Genomic DNA, 12,183 nt, shown 5'->3' with positions numbered 1-12,183 from the left:
GCTTTATTTATTGAATGAAATGTTGTGACACTCTTACGTGCGTAGTGGGTTTACGTCTCAACAGAATGTGTGGCATCCAAGAAGGGTAAAGGAGGAAGACGATGTGCGGCTGGATAGCTGAATATCTCTGAGAGATATTTCAGTTTTCATTCATGACATTATTATTATAAATTATGCAGTTCAGGAAAATTAATCTGTCTGTTGTTGTGATTACTAAATTGCACATTAACTGTAGTTTCAGAATGCATATCTAAAAGTTCAGGTGCTCAATTCTTGGCCAATCCCCCGAAGTGGGTACGAACCATGTGCTGAGGACATCATCATCATCATCATCATCATCATCATCATCATCATCATCATCATCATCTGCTGAATCCCGACAGGCGCTCAGCTGATCACGGCCGTTGCGACTAACTCTACCTGGCTTGACAATAAACGCCTTTTTGTGAGGCGTGAATCCACTACTTACGTAGGAGTGTGACAATATTATAGGCTACAGACACGCCCCGTGGATCTTAAATTCGGGGAATACCATAACGTGCATATCATATGGGCAGGCTGCAGGGACGCCGAAAGCAATTCCGCGAAGCATACATTTTTTGCCAGACGGAAGATCAACTGTAGGATGGACATCGAGGTCATTCTTTAAAAATGCTGTTCTCGCCCCCTTATATCCTCTACAAGTGTAGGGTAGCCAACGGGGCATCTCATTTGATAACCTCCCTACCTTTCTCCTCTTCCATGCTCTCTCTCTGTTCTTCAAAAAAGGGGTTGGAAAAATCAGGAAGGCATTGCCGCTTGTAATAAGGAAGTCAAATTTACCCCCTTATATAGCGGCCAGGATCTATTTCAGCATAAGCGAAAACGGTGATATATGTAGGAATACCCTTTTTACAGGTTGCCTATCAACACCCTGCATATGAAATACTTAAATAGAGCAAAAAAAAAAAAAACAAATGCAGATGTTAAAACACAAACCAGCGCACTTAGGATGCTAATGTTTTTATCATGTGGTGAACCCCGGGGGTGGCTGTGTATGGCGCGGTCATCTGCAGGCCCTATCTTGAAAGCTATCTGCGATGGGGACAGAGTACGCCGGGTGCTGATAGCTTCGTGTGCGCTGTGTTCTCACGGCTTACTTCCCCTTGATGCGAGAGGCAGCACGAAGGTCAATTCGCTCACTGCATGCTGCTGCCGCGCTTCCTCACTCCGTCGTTTTGACAACGAGTGTGCGCGTTAATCGAGTGAGATGTGTTCATGTTTGCTTGTGCGCGCGTTACACCATGCTTACTAGTTTAGTTATTCAGCGAATATTTACAAGTTCATACGGCCAATAAAACTACTATCCTTACTTCGTATAGCTGTTTACTAATTTGCTATCGCAATCGATGCTTCGCCTTTCGGGCGAAACTGCGCCTCCTTTATAAGTTCACACTTTACAATAACACTAAACACTAAACTAAAAGCCAAAAATATTCTTTTCCTCGTAACTAATGTCCCGTTCTCCGCATCTGTTCTAATGTGGCAAAATATTAGTCCGAGCAATAATATTTATGTAACAAGCGTGTTTCGCCATCTCGAGTTTTTTTGTTTTGCTGTATTTTGGTGGGTTAGGGCTGCCGCGTTACCCCGGAAAAGATTAGAGCCTTAGCGCTTGTTCGCACGTGGCCCTAGTTTGGAAAGCCGTGTTTACTTGGCACAGCAAGGGTATACAGAAGGGGGCTGTAAGACCTAACTAATGCGGCATAAGCCCGAGCACTCTAACAGAAAGCGTAGCGCGCCTTGAAGCAATCGAACGGTAAGAAGGAAAGAACGGCTGAATATTGATGGAAAAAAAGAAAAGGTGTGCTACCGACTACGCACTCTAACATTTTATTTCTATAAGCACTTTTGATCACCCTGTAGGTCATGGCGGAAGTCAAATAAGAGGGGATAGAGTTGATGGAAGGGTCAAGGAAACGCACGTGTCCCGAGAAGCAGCTAGGCAGCTTATGGGCCTTCACTGAGCACAATCTTTGGTATTCGGAAAGAAACGTAGAGGTGTGTCTTCGAAAGGGAGGGCGGGTTTTCTTCTTATTATTATTATTATCATCGACTATGCGTCGATCGTCTGGAACGGCATCACTATAGATCCAACAGTGGCATTATAAATCGGGTCCAGAAAAAGTTTCTAAGCATATATCATCACAGCTTTGGTAGCACTGGACGCTGGACCTTGCTCTAGCACTGTCGTGTTATTGTCACTGCCCTTACTTCGCTGCCAACGTAATCGTGCTGACCTTCGGTTTCTTTCGAAACTCCTTCACGGTATCCTCATTTACCCCGAACTCCTCAGTTGTATCATGTTTCGTATTCCGCGTAAGCTTGATTGAGCTTGATGAGCTTGATATTTCATGACTTTCATGAACTTGCTCTTTCTCAAAACTCGCTGTCATTATTCTGTTCTGAGCTTTGCGTTGTTGTGTCTTAGTTTCACATATTGTTCAACTTCCCTTCTCCTCCTTTTTCTTATGTATGCACTTTGCACCTAACGGTTACATGTATGTACACTTGATTTTCAAGATTGTTATTTTTTTAATTGTTTTTTTTACTGATATTCCCCTGCGTATTATTTTCTATTATCGAGGTGCGGCGCTAGCACTTGGACCTCATGGTTGTTCCTAGCACAAATAAATTAATAGTATTATTATTATATTATTATTATTAATTATTATTATTATTATTATTATTATTATTATTATTTATTATTATTATTATTATTATTATTATTAATTATTATTATTATTATTATTATTATTATTATTATTATTATTATTATTATTATTATTATTATTATTATTATATTATTATTGTTATTGCTGCTGCTGCTTTAAAAACCTTATACCGCTCAAGTTAGCCTGGTCTGATGTCATGGTATATGCTGTGGAATTAAAACGACCGCGTGCGCCTTAGTCCTGGCTTAGTCTGTTTGCTTGGATACGATGGAGTAGAAGAAGGCAACGTGACCGCCATACTGAACGCCTGTAGCGCAGTTTTTAACGCGTTAGCGTTAATGGCTCCGCGTCGCAGGAAATCCGGCGTTGGCGACCACGTCGGTGTCGGCGTCGGTGTCGGCGTAAGCATCGGCGTCCGTGGCATCCGTGGCTGAGAAATTCATCCCGAACCACCCCGACCACACAGGCCCTCCACCTGGCGCAAGGAATTAGTGAACAAAAATGGAATTTCTGAAAGTAAAATTCGGTAGAAAAATCTTAAAGCACGACTTAACTACAACCTACAAACATGTTAGCGTTGGACTGTAATTTGAATATACGGGAAAGAGCCTAATAAGCAGCCAGGGATCTTTGAATGCTATCGCGTTCCACTCTTAAAGGCAAAGCTTAAGCGTCCTCTAATTCTGACTGATGTTCCGCTGTACTGTGGTTCTAGGCAACATTGAGGGGAATGTTGAGAACCAAGCCTTTGTAAATTTTATCACGTTTTGTATTTCCTCTCCTGTGTGGGAGAGTAGGCTCTCAACATGAACACGGCCCGGTTCGGGCGTAAGCAAAGCTAGCCCGATATAATAAAGTTACTCGCAGTGATGCTGCTATTTAAAATAAATTCTGCTTGTATTACCAATTGTGGACGTTTAAGCTAGTTAGAGGTATTGGGACCATAGCGCTTAGGCGACGCGCCTGTCCTTGTCGTTCTTCCTTGTCCACGTCGCCTGAACGCTATGGTCCCAATATTTGTATTAACCAAGCGACACATGACCCACTGTGTCAGGTTAATTGTGCAGTGCTTTTTAAGAATCTCAATGTACAAGGAAATTGTTTACAAGAAATTAATTCAATAAATACGCGAGACAATAGGTTGTGACGGCGCGCACTGTCTGCACTGTTCACGTGTGCTATTGTAGTGTTTTCGCATGCTTTGGGGTGAATTCGGGAAAGCGTAGCGCTTTCGTGTGGCGTTTTCTTACTAAACTCTCCCGGCTACATAGCATGTTTTATGAATGGACAGCGTTCCCCTTCAGCCACATTTGCAGGGTCTCCAACGCATCGTGAAAAGAGTATTCCACAATTAACGTCTAAAAAAAGTGTGAAATAGAGACACTAATTTAGCATCACATCAAATATCATTAAACATAGTAGATCCAAAACAAGTCTGTTTTCTCGAAGCACTCGTTGCGCACAACAATTTCGTAGCTCACATTCTTTACAATCCGCAGCTTTATCTGCAACAATCTACTGAGCACAATTATCCTCTCTTTATTCTTGAAAACATGGTACTAAGAGTTTCTTGCCGATAATTTGCGATTGGTGCATTGTAACATATTTTTCGTCAATTGATCATTTGTCATCATTCTAAAAGCGCCGAAATGCCAGGGAAACCTCTTTACCCCTGAACCCATTACCTCGCAGCGGTTTCTGAGAAAATCCGCGCGTTGGCGCCAGCGTAGCTGCAAAGCGCGAATAGCATAGAAAAATTCACTCAAGAGCACACGAAAAGGGCGGCATCAACATTTATGCTTCGCGACGTGCAAGCTGGTTTCTGCATGAACCTACTTCCTTCTGAACTAACTGACATCTACTACTACTCTTTGGTGCTAGTGCCTTTTGTCAAACCGGGGGAACTAGCCAGACTATAGAAAGCGCATAATCTACATGAAAGAAAAAAAATGCCGGAGGGCAGTTATTTCTAGACTGCCGCCTGAATACCCAGACTTGCAGTCATGCGGAAGTCTGAAGAAAGAAATGGCAACCAACCTGCCTCGCCGCCCTAGTACCCAATACTTCCAGCAGTTCGATCGCCACTGGCGTTGTTGAAAGTTGTTGGTGCACCAAAGACACAGTTGAGAAAGGTATTGATTTGAATAGCGCCACACCTGATTTGATGGCACATTACAAGGCCCCCAACTACAAACTCCTGGCCATGAAGGTTAGAAATGGGTGTCGCAACACCCGCGCAAGCTATCAAACGAAAGTTTCTTGCGTACAAAAAGTACGTGCCAGATTAGCTATACATTAAAGAACTCGGAGAGCCAAATTTTCAAGAATTCGTTCTGAACTTGCATACTATCAGTTCGTTGTTTTGATAACTACAAGAAAGGAGATAGGTTGACGATTGTTTTAAGGATTAGGTTGCTTTTTTATTCGTAACATATGCTTCAGTGTGGACCAAAAGCCCAGCAGTGTTCATTATTAGCCTTTATTGATTTAAGTACGTGGTACTTAAATACCTGTAGGTAATAACGTTTCGCCCAATATTTAGCTCCTCTTCCCTATTAGGCTACATTCCACTCATATTTTCTAACTATACCCAATGGTTTTGTAATATTATATACACAAATGTATTACGGCACCATGATATCAGTGGAATGCTGCTTGAAATTTAGGATGGATAATGCATTGACCTCCAAATATCCACCGGCCACTCTAAATGCAATAACCGCAGTCGTACTTAACGTCACCGCCGAAACTCTCGAGTGTTATGACACTCTTGCAGTTCAAAGCAGATGACCTGGCCTAATGCACTTCATCCGGCCCTGCAGAGTGTCTAAGACCTTCGTTCTTTAGAGCAGTGTTTTCGTGAGCGCAAAATCTCGCTGACCACGACGTCTTAGCGATGCATAGGTGATATGGCCTGCGCGCACACTCTTGACTTCTCAAATGATCAAAGAAGACAGTCTATAAACAGAAATATTTACTTTATGGCCGAGTTCATTCGAAGCGAAACGATTAAGCCGGCTGACCACCTTCACGGATATTAAAGGTAGCTTGTGGAGAACCACGTATCATCCCAAGCGTGAATAAGAGGCGCTGTATTACAAAGCTTTTCGGACCTGTTGGAAACTTCTTCGTAGTTACGTCTACGTGCCTTATATATATATATATATATATATATATATATATATATATATATATACAGGGTGTTTCAGCGAACACTTTCAAAATGTATTTAAGGTTGCCTGTGGAAGATAGCCCAATTCTAGTTAATGAGCTGGTCTACTCGAAGAGGCGGGCATCACTTGCAGAAAAAGTTGAAATGCATAATCGACTAATTAACAAAAAATTAATAATTAAGTTTTTAACTAATTACGTGATGGCCCATATTGCAATCTACAAATTGTAGCCATGGAGTTCGCAAGCTGGATCCACTTAGAAATAATTCTCAGGATGACACCAGTTTCGAGATATTAATTACCGAACTTTGCGGAGAAATGCATTGGCGTTCCAGTTAATTTTGTGCTTCAATGCAAAAACTGACGTTTTGTTAAGAACCTAACTGGAACGCCAATGCATTTCTCCGCCAAGTTCGGGAATTAATATCTCGAAACTGGTGTCATCCCGAGAATTCGTTCCAAGTGGATCCGCCTTGCGAATTCACGTTGAGCTTTCCCGAATATCGTTACCGGACTGCAACAAATGACGCGTTGTTGGAATGTCGAGTATGACACATTGGTGCAGTGATGAGTAGACGAAAGTTCAATTCGCTGGTGACTATACTTTTACAAGCTTTTCTGGCCTTGAGGTAAATAACTTGCTAGGAGGGTAAATAAACAAGGAAGGGGAAATTGACATGGAAGAAAAAAATGTGCAGCTCCAATGCACATGTACAAATCTACGAGCCGCGAAGCTTCAGTAAAGCGGTTATTTGAATGCTTGACAGCTAATGACAATGCGTACAATTTTGATTACTTTCATCCTTTGCAATGAATAATTTATTGGAATGCTTATATTTATTCACCACAAAGGCCACAACCTTATTGTCATGCCAATGTTATGTTTATACACGGCATCCTGCATGCACAAGCTATGCCGCAATGCATGCTTCAAATCAGGCAGATGCATAGCGTAATTCGTGCACACAGCGATGTCACAAGGGTGAAGGCAATGTAAAATACTTGTTCAAGGAAGAGTGGCGAGGAAAGGTGTCTTCACAAAAAAAGCGACACGTTTTAAGCAACATTTAGGAATTCTGTGCCCTTTATGTCACAGTGGAGACATACTCAGTCGGGAGGATTGGCCAACAAAGGGCAGACACCAGAGGTACGTGCCGAATGTTTAAATTAAAAAAAAAGTGAATCAAACATTCTGTGAAATGTTATTCACTATTATATTAACAAATCCGTGTGGTATAATTTAATGGATGCTTGTGAGCTCACATGAAATGTTCAAGCCGGCAGGCCTGGTTAACCTCCCCGCCTTTCCTCTGTTCTATTTCTTCTCTCTCTCTATGTACAAATCGTAATGGGACGTGCTCATCATGGAGCATTGGCCAAGAATGGGCGTACACCCAGTGGCACATATTGAGTGGTTAAATAAATAAATAAAGCATATCCATGAATAGGGTAAATATAATTCACCATTCGATTAACAGACCAATGTTGTTTAGAGATGCCTGTCAGTCGAAATCTTATGTTCAGGTTTTATATAGGCAGGTAACGCAATATATAATCAGATTATGCATCTGCGTACTTGGTCCGCTTACAAGGGTTTTATAAGCAACTTCCCTGGTAGCATAATATACCCTTTACTTAAATATCCCCAAATATATCCACCGAGATAGTGACAAACCTAACAACACTTAGCACCCAGCAGCCAGGCAGCCACGCGAAACCCGGGAAAGCAGGCAGAGAAAGCTCCGTTTAATTTTTGTACGGTTTCCTAATGTTACCACCTCAGAGAAATGTGATGCGATCACCATTTAAGATATTTCCCACTAAGAATCTCCCACAAATGATCGCAAATTTTCCTCAGGCCTCAAATTTTCCGTAAAATACATGGTGAAATGTTTCTTCGAGAACCCCACAAAGATTTCCTTCTGCAAAGCACGAGTTTAGGCTAGTCCCTAAGCCATTTCAATCGGATTGTTTTCCAGCGAGTTGTATTTCAAGATATGTTATTGAGCAACTCGAACTTTTATAAGAACCAGAGTATATCACATACAGCGCAGGCGTAGCAGAAGTCATCCTCCATAAACCAACCATTCCATAACTTTGCAGAACACCCAAGCTCCGAAGGATCATTGCTTGTGGTTTCGTTCTGTTGACTCCTCGTGCACCCTAATTATTCATCTCTCGCTTTGTGCTGCTCCGAGGGCTCGCGTACGCCTCTCCGTCTCAGTTTCTGTCAGAACAGCAAGAAGCTTCGCCTTCTTGAGTCGTCACCTTTTCGAAACGACCTATCTTCAATGGCCCTGAGTAATCCAGGTAAGAGTCACATTGCTCGGGCGTTTCGGCAGCACATGCACAGGCTTTTTTTTTGTTATTTGTTTAATTCGAACCTTTTTTTTTTAAATACCCACAAATGTTACTGCAATCACACGGCTACGTGAATATATGCAGCATGATTATGTGCCCAGACGGACATCATTTGCAAGAAAAAACAGGACAATTAATTTACTAGTCAATCTAATTACAATAATTTACTTTTTGTTAACAACATAACGGCGCATGTTTATATTTTAAATTTAAAGGAAATGGCCGTAGTAATATACATTTCCGTGTTTCAACGTTTCAGAATGACCATGTAAACCGGAATTATTAGGTTCAATTTATTTCTCGAATTTTCCTGATTACGACCCGCATACTGTGAACTGGTGCGCTCCGTAATCAGGAAATTCCACGGTGCAATCTTATTTTTTGTAGCGTGGTGGGAGAAAATGAAGGTGCGCTATACAGCGCGATAAAGCTTTCCGTCTCGCTCCTTCTGCGTGAGTGACTACGCATCGAATCGGGATTAGCAATTAGCGCCAATAGCAATAAGATTGATGGACGAGGGAAGTGCGACAGTTTCTTTTTTATGCCACCCTGCTACGTAACAGGAGGGTTGCTCCGCGATCTGCATGCACTTTGTAATGCTGCGTGCATAACTATGTTAATTTAACAAACAATTTGAGGACAATTATTTAGGTTCATATGGCCGGTTTGAAAAGTTGAAACACGACACTAGACTTTTATGATGAGTTTACTTCAACCTTTTATTATAGATATGCCCCATATAGTTTGTAACTAACAAGTTATTGTATTGAATTCATTAGTAAGCTGATCGATTTGGTTTTTCTCGCAAGCGATGTCCGCCTGGCCACATAATTACTCTGTAGTGAGGTGATTCGAGTAACTTTGATGGGTATTTTTTAAAAAGAAAAGTGTTCAAACGAAAAAAAATTGTCGCAGTTTCACCTGAAAGGCGAAGCATCAATTGCGATAGCAAATTTGTAGAGAGCTATGCGGAGTAATGATGGTAGCTTTATCAGCTGTATAAACTTTGACATGCTGCAGCACCGGCAACACGCAGAACTGTTCTCGGCGCCATCGGCGTTTTGCCCGCGTTCGCACAAAATGCGTGCGGCGTTGGTGACTGTTGCCGGAGCCTCTGATATAAATAGGCACTTGGTGCCGCAGCTGCGATTCTCAACCTATAAAACGGGGGCGGAATCCTTCAGGACCTCAATAAAGTTCTTTATCTATCTATCTATCTATGGTGCCGCAGCTAAACGTCGCCTCCCTTCCCTCCCCCTGCCCCCCCCCCCCCCCCCCCAAAGCCTTTGGCGCGTCGGAAGAAGGCGCGTTTGCTCTACATATATGGTGATTGTAAAGGAGGAAAGAGATGCCTACTTCTGCAGCCCTTAAGGGAGCACGGCGCAGAACGCGCGTTTGTTCTCCGCCGTGCGTTCACTCCCCGTGACAGCGCGCGTCCTTCGCGCCCTTTCACTCGCACATACAGCGTTCGGCGCGTGGCGACGATTTCATCTCCATTGACGTCATACGGAACCTCACGGCAACGGCGACGGCGATGGCGACGCCGACGGCAGAAATCTGCTTTGGAGTGTCCATATAATTGTTATCGCAATAAAAGGAAGAACACTCTATACCGTGCTGCTTTGACTATAAACAACGCTGAGTCGCCGCCCCAAAGGAGGCCACCTCCTGTTCGCACATGACCACCTGCTTGCGAGTGTGATACATTCGTCGATGTGACCAGCGCAGCCCAGCAATTGAGCAGTATGGTATTCTATTGAACATTCATATATTTTATGAATTGAGCAGATATTCTAGTTGACATTAGGAGAAAGAAATGGAGCTGGGCAGGCCATGTAATGCGTAGGATTGATAACCGGTGCACCATTAGAGTTACAGAATGGCTGCCAAGAGAAGGAAAGCGCAGTCGAGGATGCCAGAAAACTAGGAGGAGGGGAGGTAATGGAATGAGGAAATTTGCAGGTGAACATTAGAACTAGCTAGCGCCAGACAGAGGTAAATGGAGATCGCAGGGAGAATCCTTCGTCCTGCCGCCGGCATAAAAATAGGCTGATGATTATCATGATGATGATGATTGTGCGCTCTGACTTGACGCTGAAGCAATCATCTGTGCCTGCTTTCTCATCACCCTGTCACATACCATTCTGCTCACAGGAGCCTACTTTCTGCGTAAGGGTAGACCGACACATGGTCTTGAATAATGTGCATAGTGATAACGTGTTTCGAGTGCGCATGCGTTGAGCGCATGCTTTATTTATATATGGTGGTATGTGCAAATAATAAATTAAGTTGAAGTCTAGCGCAGCCGCGTGTTCTTTCTTTAGTTCCTGTCTTCTTACGGTAATAGTAATGTCTTATTACGCTCGTTACCAACTAGCCCAACTTTCTGCCTTTAGTATACTTACTTCGTACCCGCCTCCGTGCACCTCTCTTTCTTTTTTTAAGTTGTTTCCGAAGACGAACCACAACGCCCAACTCGCCTAAATGATCTTATAATGCTACTGTGGTAAAAGAAATTGCGAAACGTACGACCATGAGAAATATATTTTTCGGGGTAATCACAATTGACTAACGCTATAATGCTTTGGCTAAGATGATCAAATATTCGACCTAGAGGCGCTTTAGAAACATTGGCGAATTCTGTGTTTAATGTAGAAAGAAATTCTTTCATCCGTTTTTGATAATATTGATTTTACGGGTGTCTTTGAACGAAAACAATGGACTTCTTATCGCTTCTTACCGAGTTGCGCTTGGGCGACATAACGTTCTTTAATATCCGTTTCTCTCTCTGTAAGATCCCGATATGTCTACATTGTTATCCTTCGTGCCTTTTCTGTTCCTAATCAATACTTAAATATTCCTACATTTTTAATTCTCGGGTTTTTCCCGTTAGCTGCTCCGCGTGGCAGCCGTTTTCAGCGCTGCTTCACATATTCATATTTTATTATTACAGCATGTTTTATTCACGTTTGGCCTTTTAAATCAACTTAGTCCGCACGTGCCTTGCACATCTAGAGCATTTTCATTAAAGGGAACAATAAAAAAACATGTGCACTAAAACAAAAGCTCGATGGAATACGAATGCGTGAGTACGCAGTCTGAAATGCTGTAGAACCAAGTCTGAAATCTACATTCTAATATTTAATTCTCGGATCTCGCAGTAGCGCCCACACTTTATTTTTATTATTCGTTAGTCTGGTATAACTAATGTTGAGAAAAATTTTCCACCAAGGTTCGGTGAGGCAAGTTACGCTTTGTGACATTGGCGAAATATAAAACAATAGGCAGACTAACTATCACGTCCAATATCATGCTGTACGGTTGTCATAATAAATATATAATGTGTCCCTTTAACTGATTACTATACCTGCGAGCTGTTACGCTTCTTATTTCAGGCATTGTTATTTCTGGCGCCTTCCCGTAGAGATACATTTACTGCCTGCAAGCAGCAGCGTACTTATGATATTGTTATCATACTTCATTATTACAGTGCTATTAAAGAACAACTTGACCACCAGGCAGGTTACTGCACTCTTTCGGCTGCAATTCTTAAAACTTAAAAATATGGCGCACGTAGATATGACAATTGGGGGCGACTGGTGAAGAGTTTTCTACTTTTTAAATAGGCACACGGCAAGAACGCGATCATCAACTTCCTCCAAGCGATTGAGAATGCAACCATGCGCATACTGCAACTTCAGGTGCCACAAATCTGTGCTTCATTGAATCCCTGCTGAGATGCCGCGAACTTTTTTTTAACTTTTTCTTTATTTCTTTTTGTGCAGAAGGTCAACACCGAAAACTATTGATCGTTAACTCTGTCTCAGAAAGCTGCAACGAGAAGCTAATCACGCTCAAGTGCGTCTGCGCTAACTTCACTAATTCTTAGCAAGAATGCCAGCTTTGTGTAGATTATGGCGAAAACTGTATGCGCG

The sequence above is a fragment of the Dermacentor silvarum genome, chromosome 4 (assembly GCF_013339745.2).
Source record: "Dermacentor silvarum isolate Dsil-2018 chromosome 4, BIME_Dsil_1.4, whole genome shotgun sequence".
Lineage (NCBI taxonomy): Eukaryota > Metazoa > Arthropoda > Arachnida > Ixodida > Ixodidae > Dermacentor > Dermacentor silvarum.
The sequence above is the reverse complement of the archived record's forward strand: the minus strand, read 5'-3'. Positions refer to the sequence as shown.